General features: G+C 34.9%; 1 pseudogene; it reads left to right on the top strand.

Annotated features, from left to right (window-relative positions):
- Positions 1-3,052: 3,052 nt before the first annotated feature.
- Positions 3,053-4,756, top strand: LOC115962190 (annotated as a pseudogene).
- The last annotated feature ends 6,548 nt before the right edge of the window (positions 4,757-11,304 follow it).

Here is an 11,304-nt window from a genome sequence, read left to right as displayed (position 1 = left end):
CCCTAGATGGACGGAAGCTAGAGCACCCTTGGAATGTTGAGCATCTAAAGAGATACTATCAATAAGGGGTCAGCCTGGACGAGCTTCAGCATGGACGAAGTTGAAGTTATGTGTTGTTTTTCTCATGTTTGCTTATGTTTATTACTACTGTGTGTTTTTAAGTATTTTAATTCCCTAAGAAGTGCATCAGTTTCTAGCTTTTGCATTGTCTATGGACCAATTTGTGATAGACGAAGTCACGTAAGTCTTTGTTTGTATAAGTATTTGTGATTCCCTAAGGCTCTGGCTTCTAAGCATGTGCCATGCTTATGGACGATGTGGATGTTATGTTTATATTATGTTCATACAGTTTGGATTTCTAATGTATATGATGTTTTGTGAATCTCTCATTTTCATGATTCCATCTAAACTAATCCACAAGAAGGCTAAAGGCCAAAGGCGAATAAAATCTCTGGACGCAGGGATGTAACATTTATAAGCTTTCCTTAAAATAAGGACAAAGCGAAGAAAAATAAACCTAAGGTATACTCGTCTAAGCATTTTACGAGGTAAAACCAACCTATACTCGTCTAACTAATGCACGAGGAAAGGTGTGCACACAAGAATATTTCAAGATCTATGAATAAATTTAACCAGCCAAGGTCCAATTTTTGGATGAGTAAACGCTGGAAATGTCTTACCCAAAGACAAATAAAGGGTCGTCCGGCCTATGGACGAAGGATAATGCAAGCTATAAGTTAAATTTATAGACGAATAAAGCTAGTAAGGCAAATACCATTCATAGGCGAGTTATAATTGTAGAATTTAAAGAATGGTAATTGTTGAACATGAGAAGATTATTTTAACATAAACGAGATTCATGAGTGGACAGACCACGCTTAACCATAGAAACAACATGGACAATGTAAACAAATAAAATTCGTTCATAAAGCATATAACATGTTCAACACCAAGTAAGAAATGAAAATAAAGGTAGATATTCATTCATAAAAACTAAAAGAAGGGTAGACGACCACCGTCAAAAAACCCTTGAGTTATGTAAAGCCAATAAGGGCAATTGTATATATAGCTCGTCCCTAAACTTGGACGAGAGAATTGTACTTGAATGAATTCTAAAAAAAGTAAAGCCCAAAACCACGGGCATTTCCAATAAGCTAAAATAATAAAATTTTTCTAAAACAAGATAAATTTACTAAGATAAACCACTAGGGGCATTGTTCCCAGACTTTAGGTCGTCCTCGCTGGCAATAGTGGCATCCTAGGTTACTTCATTAGTAGCATCGTCCACCACGTTAAGGTCCTCGGAACTCATCGGAAGCAAGGAACTTTCTTTGGCAAGAGGAATTTTGAAGGAATCAAAGCCTAGGTCAGGGTAAGCCTCCTTGGCATCAACACTGAAGTACTCGTAGCCAGCTGCATAATGACTGTCTAGACGATTCTTATACTCGTCTAACTTCTTGAAAGTTGCAATGGCTTCTTCACGAGCCTTCTCCAAAGATGAGTTGAATTTTGAAACTTTTCCCTCCAAGTGAGCAATACGGGTCTCTTTTTCAATGAAATCTGCTTTAAGTTCCTCAACCTCATCTTTCAGCTTCATCTCTATTCCTTGCAAACAACTAAGATCCTCAGTCAATCTGATCACTTCCCCCTTTTACTAAAGGACCTCATTGTTCAGCTCTTTGTTCTTTTCCTTGGCCATCTTGACTTCATCACATAACTCCTTAGCCTGGCTGGACGTCGTGTAAAACTTTGACATGGCCTACGAATGGACAAAGGAAAGTTAAAATTTTTATTTAAACTTGAAGAAAATAAAACAAAGGTGAATGAAAGTTATATACCTTAAAAGGTCATGAATGACAGAATGTTCAAAGTCCCTCATTGACATATTATAACATGAATTCACTTCATTGTCAGTGATGATTCATTTGAACGTCTTCCATGCATAACCCTTGTCCAACACCAGGTTAGGAGGATGCTTAGATGGCTCTGAGGTATGAGCCCTGCGAGGAGCTTTAGTTGGAAGGGGAAGATTGTCAGACTGGACAAGTGGAACGGTCTGGACGGGTGCCACGTTAACCATTGGGTTGTCCAAATCTACTGTCGGAGGAGTAAACTTTGGGACCTTAGGAAGAGGGGTCTTGCTAGGCTTCTGCTTTTTAAGACCTCGACGACTTGGAAGGTCACCAAGGTCCATTGAGCTGGATATCATCTTCCTTTTCCCCGTTTGGATGGCAGGTTTCTGGACGACTGAGGGGTAGTGTTGTCCTAAATTTGGACATCCTCGTCACCAATTGTTGCTGCCTTTTCTTTATTTTCCTTCATGGTAGCCATTCCTATGATGAAGAAAACAAAATTTAATTAAAAAAAAAATAGAAAGAGAAGAAAGATGGACGATATTTACTAAGTAGAATTGTCTCAAAAATGGAAAAACATTTTTAGGAATCATTTACTAAGGTGTGGTTTGGATTGGACTGAAAATGGCGTTTGAATTTTAAGTCTTTTTTTTTTTTTTTTTTTTTTTTTTGCTTCAGCCGCAGTTGTTGACCAAGTTAGCAGTGAACAATGCATCCATATATTGTTCACGGGTCACACAAATATCACTTTTCATCAACTTTTTCATTAAAAATGGGCCCCACAATACTATTCACATATTTAAAAATTATTTTGCTACAGTCTTTTCAATTTCCAGTTTTCAGTTTCAGCAAAATAAGTTATATCCAAACAGACCCTAAGTAAAGAATTGCACGTCACCGGCCAAATAATCCAATTTAAGTTTATTGTCTTAAATAGAAGTTGAGAATGGAAAGCTTATTCGTTTAAAAATGAGGTAAAATTGTCTTTAAGCAAATAAGCGAATAAAACACTTATCCAAAAAAAAAAAAAAAAGCAAATAAAACAAATTAATTTCTTAATGCACTCGTTATTATTTTACATATTAATTTACACAATTAACTAGAGAAGGTGAAACTTGAAAAGTTTTCTATATAACTAGAGAGCTGGGCTGTTATTTGCATTGTGAAAAACAGTTGTTGTCTACCGTTGTTGAGAGGAAATGGCTCTTCTACCATTGCTGCAACAATAATGGCTGGAGTTACACAAAACTCCTTTTCATGTCCTCTTATTTTTTGTCTTACTCCTCTCTTTTGTATACATTTTCAAGTATTTTAGAAGTGGCAAACCAAAATATCTTCCATCCCCACCAAAGCTGCCAATTATTGGCAACCTTCACCAACTAGGCACACTCCCACACCGTTCCCTTCATGCCCTATCTAAGAAGTATGGCCCTATAATGTTCTTAGACTTGGGCTGTGCTCCAACAGTTGTGGTGTCATCTGCAGATATGGCCGAAGAAATCATTAAGACAAATGATATTATTTTCTCAAACCAGCCGGAAACCATGGCTGCCAATTTCTTGTATTATGGATCCACAGATGTAGCATTCTCACAATATGGCGAGTATTGGAGACAAGCTATAAGAAAATTTGTGTCCTCAAACTTTTGAGCCTCAAAAGAGTGCAATCTTTCCAATACGTAAGGGAAAAAGAAGTTGAAGTATCAATCAAAAAGATACGTGACTCATGCTTAAAAGGGGCTTCTATCAACCTAAGTGAGATAATAATTGCAACCTTGAAAAATATAGTCACTCGATGTTTATTTGGACAAAAATTTGAAGACAATGGTAAGAGCAAGATTGGAGGGCTCCCAAGAAGGGTGATGGTGCTGCTTATAGCATTCAGTTTGGGAGATTTTTTCCCCTTCTTTGAGATGGATTGATGTTCTTACAGGATTTATACCAAGTTTAAAATCTAGTTTTGGAGAAACAGATGCTTTTCTTGATCAAGTGCTTTAACAACATATGATAATGAAAGTTGACGATGGTCTGCCTAATAAGAATGATTTTGTGGATAGTCTGCTCGAACTTCGAATGAGTGGCAAGCTTGACTTTGAGCTCACTCATAAAAATCTCATAGCACTCCTATTGGTCTCTCTCTCTCTCTCTCTCTCTCTATATATATATATATATATATAAATATAATATATTATGAGACACATGCTCACACACTATCTAAAGCACAAACAAAGAGAAACACAAGCAAATGCTCGAACACACATTTGAAGTCTTATTTTTGTCAAAAATATTTTAGGACATGTTTGTTGGTGGAATTAATTCTACTTCAATAGCTTTGGAATGGGTAATGCAGAGCTCATAAGAAGTCCTAGTCTAATGAAGAGAGCATAAGAAGAGATAAGAAGAGTAGTGGGTACAAAGTCTCATATAGAAGTTGAAGATATTAATCAGAGGAATTACTTGAAATGTATCATCAAAGAAAATATGAGACTACATCCACCACTTCCTCTGTTACCTCAAGAAACATCAGCATGTGTGAAATTCAGAGGTTATGATATTCCGCCCAAAACAAGAGTGTTAATCAATGTATTGACAATCCAAAGAGACCCTAAAATATGGGATAGGCCAGAAGAGTTTGTCCCAGATAGATTCCAAGACAATCGAGTTGATTTCAAAGGCTTAGACTTCGAATTAATCCCATTTTGAGGTGGGAGAAGGGGGTGCCCAGGAATGTCATTTGGTGTTGCTATTGCAGAATATGTTATTGCCAACATTTTATGCTGGTTTGATTGGAAGTTGCCTAGTGCTAATGCACAAGGGAAAGACTTGGACATGACTCAAGTTAATGCACTCACTGTGTTTAAGAAAATTCCTCTCGAGCTTGTTGCAATACCTTACTCTCCTTGATCAGTTGATTAAGAGATTCTTAGTTATGCTAATAATGTAATTTTCTTCATTTGCTTGTTTGGTTTTCAAATATGCACTTGCTTCTTATACACTTGTTGAAATCAATGTAAGGGGACTTCTACCTTAATAATAACAGAAATTTCCATGTTTCGAAAACTCTTTCATGCTATTTGATATTTTACCATTTAGTTTGTACTTATAAATTAAGCACATTGATATTTGACCCAATGATTTTCACAGATTTGTTTTGCCATTTAACACCAATTTACTAACATTTTCGTTACTTAATAGGTTTTTGAAACTATTAAAGAAACTAGCATTTCGAGTCTCTTAGCCTCTAGTTTACTGTAGAAACTCGAGCCTAAGAGACTCAAGTTCCATGTGTTGCAATGCTGACATGGAATTTTAATTCACATAGAACTCAAGTCTTAGAAGCTCGAGTTCCTTAAAGCAACCTCAAGTTTTATAGGCTCGAGTTCCTTAAAGCAACCTCAAGTTTATAAAACTTGAGTTTTTAATGCCAAAATTATTGTCGGGTAAATATCCTCATTGAGTTTAACTTGCTTTGATTCTGGTACAACATTTTATGGCGCCCATCTTTGTTAAAATGTAATTTGCAATTGGTAAGTTATCTAAGTATTAGAGCATCCACAACAGATGTGCCAAATGCCAAATATTTGGCACACCAAACACAAAAACGGAGCATTATTAGATGTTCTAAATCTCAAAAATTATGTCACATTGCAAAATTATGTCACATTGCAAAAATTATGAGACAGTACGAACAACAATTGCAAAATAAAATATTATTATTTTATTGCATTTTCTCTCTCCTCTTCCACAAATATCTCTCTCTGTCTACTCTATCTCATTTCTTCTCTCTCTGTCACTCTCTATCTCTTCCCTCTCCTTCTTGCTCAAGAAAGTTGCTCAAGATCACTCTCTAGTCCTTGCCGCAATCTCACCAGTCCTCGTCGTTGATCTCGCCGCCTCATTCTCCACAACTTGCCACCGATCTCGCTGCCTCATGCTCCAACCCTTGCCGCCAACATCCACAGCCCTCACTGTCGACCTTCAAATCTCTCTTAATTGGGTTGTGGGTGTGAGATTTTGGATGAGTTTCAATGTGGGTTTTGGGTCGGCGTTTTGGAACAGCATTGTGTGGGTTATGGGTGGAGGTTTTGGGTCGGTTGGGCTGGGGTTTTAGGCCCATCATTGGTTGAGTTTGGTTGGTTGGTTGAGTTTGGGTTGGCATTTTTTCATCTCTGGTTTGTTTGTTTGTTTGTTTTTTTTTTTTTTTTTTTTTTTTTTTTTTTTGTTGAGGTATTTGGATTTGGAATTTGTTGCTGTTGTTGCTGTTGATGTTGTTATTGATCAGCGTTGATGTTGTTGCTATTGTTGATGATAATGGGGAGGAGATAATATATTATTTTAATGTGTAATAAATATTATTTTAATATATAGAATTGAATGATAAAACATCTAATAAGTGAGATATTGTAAAATGATGTGGTAAAATAATAAAGTAGGTTTTTGGTGTGTCAAAATGGTATTTTTTATGGAACACCTACTACGGGTGCTCTTAAAGAAGAAGCAATTGCCAAACTAGATGTCAACAATCATTGAAGAATCAGGTGGCAGCAAAATGATGTTGAAGTAGCATGCAAGTTGACAACTCACATGGCCAGGAGTCATTCAAGGAGAAATGAAGCAAATTTCAATAGTATTCTTGAAGCTTGTAACCATCCTAACAAATCTGAGGAAATTTATCTGACATACATATACGATAAAGACAGCCTACTACTACTGTATTGGTCCATAGTTAATTTTTGCGCAAAGCTTCTTGTCTTAATGTATATTCCTTTCTAATTATCTTCCCCATTATTGGCAATAAGGATGCCTTCATATCCTCAAATATGAGTCTGTATCAATCATTCATTACTCCCTCCCTTTTTTCCCTTCAGTTTTGGTCAGTACATGTACATCTCCTATGGGGGTATGTATAGAATCCTTATAATGTAAATCAAAACAGAACTTGAATGCTCCAAACATTGCTTTACACTAAAACATAAGAGCTAAGCACGTTATGACAACCCAACCTTCCGATGATGAGAGGCTATATGAGACAAATAAAAATACATGACAAAGCAATATATGATCGCAGAGATAGATGAAAATATAAAATGCAAATTATTTGTATATCACTTGACCCTCAATTTTCAATAATGCCCCTTATCAATATGTGCTCTGCACCACCAAAATTCCTAAATGAACATAAGTTAAATTCCCTTTTGCTTCTCATTCCTACAATATAGTTATGAATCTATTGAAATGAAGTTATTCACTTTTATTGTTATTCATAGCAGATGAAATTATTATATACTCACAAAATCATTTGCTCCTTTAAGCTAATTATGAAGCAATATATCCTTCTTCTTTGTGTGCTTGAATTTGCTGCACCTGTAATCTAGAAACTCAAATCAAGATTGTGAGACGTACAACATGAATAAAGTTACTTTGTAGTTGCTCTAAGCCTCTAAATCTTAAATTTATCTTCTTAATCCCTCTCTCCTTTTTTGGGTGAATACCAATTTTCATCTGTTTCCTTCCCCTCATCTCTCAATTTGACAGCACAAGTCACGTAGAAGCCGAATTTAACTGGTAGAAGCCATCCTAACAAACTTTTGGGGAATTCATATCAACAAACAAGAAATTTATCCAAATAAAGAAGACCCACAAGGCCAAACTCAAATGGGTATGTAAAATATGACACAAACCCAAAAAGAAATTGACTTTTACACAGCTATTTCAAACACAGATAAAGACATAAATTTAGATTATGAGAATGAAAAAGATTATAAAAGACCGGCTTGAGCTTGGAAATCACTCTGACAGACTCTTATAAGCCCCAAAAAGCGTCCTTCTCTTCCTCCATTTGTGTCCACAAACCCAAAATCTTCATGATCCGACACTGCAAGCAAAGCAACCAACAAGGAAAAACTCATAAAATCCAAAAATTCAATCAAATAAGCAAAGAATATGAGAAAGAAATCAACTTTTTCCCTTAACAGACTCTCTGCTCCTTTCTCTCTCCCTCACCGCCTCTGTGTTGAAAAAAATTGTTCTGAGCAAAACGCACCGTTTAAAGATTTTCACCCAAACACATCATTCTGGCACAACACTTGACTTTTTTATATAGTTAATTAGTTGATTATTATTATTGTTATTTTTTTTTTTTATAGAAGTATAGATTATTATTATTATTATTAGACAAGAAGCTTTATATTTTATTTTTTAAAATTTCACTTTATTTACTAGATGATGAGGATATGATGTTAGGTCAGTACAATTTTTCTTGACAAATCAAGCCATAACAATCACGACCCATCACAACTTGAGTGTACCTGGCCAAGTATAAGGTCTCATTGGAAAAGAATGGATTTTCATTTTCCAACTACTGGCCGGAGTAGGGAATCATTTCCCAAGCAAACCAACAAGCTTCACTCGGCTTGGCATAGCAAAAGCTAGGGGCAATTGGAAGAGGAAAATCCCCATCGGTTTCAAACCAATAGGTTCAAAAGGCTTAATCCGGGCAAATCTAATTCAATTGGGCTTGATCGAGAATTACTACCCTTGGAACTTAAAAAATAAGTTGGACATACAATTGCACCTAGAAGGGTGTTTTTTTTTTTTTTTTTTTTTTTTGGAATATATAAATATATATTATTTTAAATTGTATATAAGCTAAATAAATTGAATAAATGTGAGATACCAATACCACGAGTTAGTTTTGTTTTTGACCAAGCTCATGTTATCGGGTGAGGTTGTGTTTGTTACCTCTCAAAATGCATGGTCTGACTGATGATATTTGACCCTATAAATTAAATTGAGAGTTGTATACTTGTAGATTTGGAATAACCATTTATATTAATTATTATAAAAAAAAAATACAAAATCCATATTGAAAAACACATTTTCATCAATTAAATAATACAATTTAAACATTTGATAGAAAAAATAATAATAATTACAAAGCTTGATTCCTAGATACAGTATAAAATTTACATAGCTTTTGATTTTATAGTTAAATTCCAAAAGATGAAAATTACAACATAAGACCTAGTTTAACAACCATTGATTTAAGTATCAAAGGCTAAATTGGTGAAGGTGTTAGATAATAGGCACCCACCTTGCCCAGTTCAATTGATCTTCTAGAGTATGGTGGCTCCCATCGTGTCATGCAATCCATTCATTTAAATATGTCAAAAAAGGCGTGTTCTTCAAATAAAAAACAATACATCTAGGGTTTTTTTTATTAAAAAAAAAAAAAAAAAATTGAGCATATAAACCACATGTGAAGATTTAAACGCTAAATCCAAAATCCATCATGTTTAACCCTAATTTAACCCATATCATTGAAGACAAACATGATTCGATTGATTAAAAGTAGTGATCAGAGATGAAACAACTAAAAGGTCGAGAAATACCACTTGCATGCACATGGCTTGATGATCGGTTTAGGTTTGGATGGATAATCCTAACTAGAAATTTTTGTGTTTAGAATAATTTGGGAAGATATTTTGGATGATTTAAGGCTTGGAGAGTAAAGAATTCAAGCAATTGAGGGTTCATTCCATGTGCTGAATAAAGGAATATTGCATGCTTTGAATTTTACACCCCTACTTTATTTACACCCCTACTTTATTTAAATACATATTTTCAGTTTTTAAACAACAATACATGTATTTTTACACGCTTTTTCACCCATATGTATTTCCAAAAAAAATGAAAACTTTTGTTTAAACACACATACCAAATGGACCCTGAGTTTTGGAAATAACTAGTCAAATCTTGATCGGATAAATTTTTACAATTAGAGAAATCGCAAAATGGTTATAAAATTCGCAGTCAAAGAGGCAAGTGTTGATGACAATTTGGGGGATTGAGTGCTGATTGGAACTTAGAGCCAGAGTTCCATATTGACCCTTAAACCTAGGGTACACATCTTGATTTTTTATTTATTTTTTTAAATTTTTAATGTGATTTTGACATTTTTCTGATCAATCAATTTTGAGTTCCTTCTGATTTTGGAACCTAAAACAATCAAAATGTCTACTTCCATCAATGTGAACGTATCAATTTTTGGGCGGTTGTTATTCTGACTAGTGATAAGGAACACAAATAACCCCAACACATACTTGTTTAATGTCTATTTAAGAATAACTTATTTAGTTTTTTATTGAAAATATTTTGTTAAAAGTGTGTTAAAGTATACTTTCAGTTTTTACTAATGTATACTCTTAGCAAAGAAACAATGAAAAAGAGATTTCATTTGTATCCCGGTAAGTTTTATCTTTCATATTACAATAAATAGGAATATGGTGGAATTGTGACAATTACACCCTAAGGAGACAGAAAATGAAAACGGTTTGATATGATTAGGAAAGATGTGGCAGAATCAATACAAACCAGTTGGTGCAACATGGAAATATCTTTGCTAGGGATGTGTGAAACAAAAAATTATTAGGTACTCCCAGAGTATCATAAATGCGTACTCTCCCCTCTTATTTAAATAGTGGGTATCATTTCCATCGAAGAAAAAAAAAATAGTGGATATCTGTAACGACCCAAGGAAAAGCTCTAGCCACATCTGCGCTATACCTCAAAAGAATTAGTCACAATTGAGGTTCCTTGTAGTTGTTAATAAAGCCCAATTCAACCCAGTAAATACCCGATGTGAGACTCATCACACACCCATACACATCACAAAATCAATCAATCAAATTGGGGTATCACAATCTCCCCCACTTAAATCCCTAAAGTCCACGTTAGGGCCCACTTTGTGGGGTAGTTTCTCCGAGCCCACACGAATTACCGGGCCGGCTCTGATACCATATGTAGCGACCCAAGGAAAAGCGCTAGCCACATCTGTGCTATACCTCAAAAGGACTAGTTACAATTGAGGCTCCTTATAGTTGTTAATAAAGCCCAATTCAACCCAGTAAATACCCAATGTGGGACTCATCACACACCCACACACATCACACAATCAATCAATCAAATTGGGGCATCACAAGCCTCACTTAAATTTAATTTTATTGCTTCTAAAGTGAAATTGATGAATTATTTAATTTATTTTGAAGGTGATATTATTTTATATTATGATATTTACAAAGAAAATAAATAAAAGATGTAACGTGAGAGTTATCTTTGTGGATTATTCATATTTAACTTTTAGTCTCCTTATCAATTAAGGAAAAGGATAAGAGACTAAAACCTATTTGGATTAGGAGTTTAAGTGTTATTGGAATTCTTTAGAGTTTTAGCCCATCTAAACAACCTTGATTTGAGTTTAATTGGGAATTAAAGTCTTGGAAGCCTATTTAAGTTTTAGTGGGTCTTAAACTTTAGCCCAAGTAGGAGTGTTATTTAAGAGTACTAATTGGAGTCGGATTGATCTTCCTAGACTGAATTGGAGTGTTATTTTAGAGGTTTATATACTGGGTCTTTTAAGTCAATCACGTGAAAGGTAGAGTGTTTAGCGTATA

This window comes from Quercus lobata, chromosome 9 (genome assembly GCF_001633185.2).
Source record: "Quercus lobata isolate SW786 chromosome 9, ValleyOak3.0 Primary Assembly, whole genome shotgun sequence".
Taxonomy (NCBI): domain Eukaryota; kingdom Viridiplantae; phylum Streptophyta; class Magnoliopsida; order Fagales; family Fagaceae; genus Quercus; species Quercus lobata.
The sequence above is the reverse complement of the archived record's forward strand: the minus strand, read 5'-3'. Positions and strand labels throughout refer to the sequence as shown.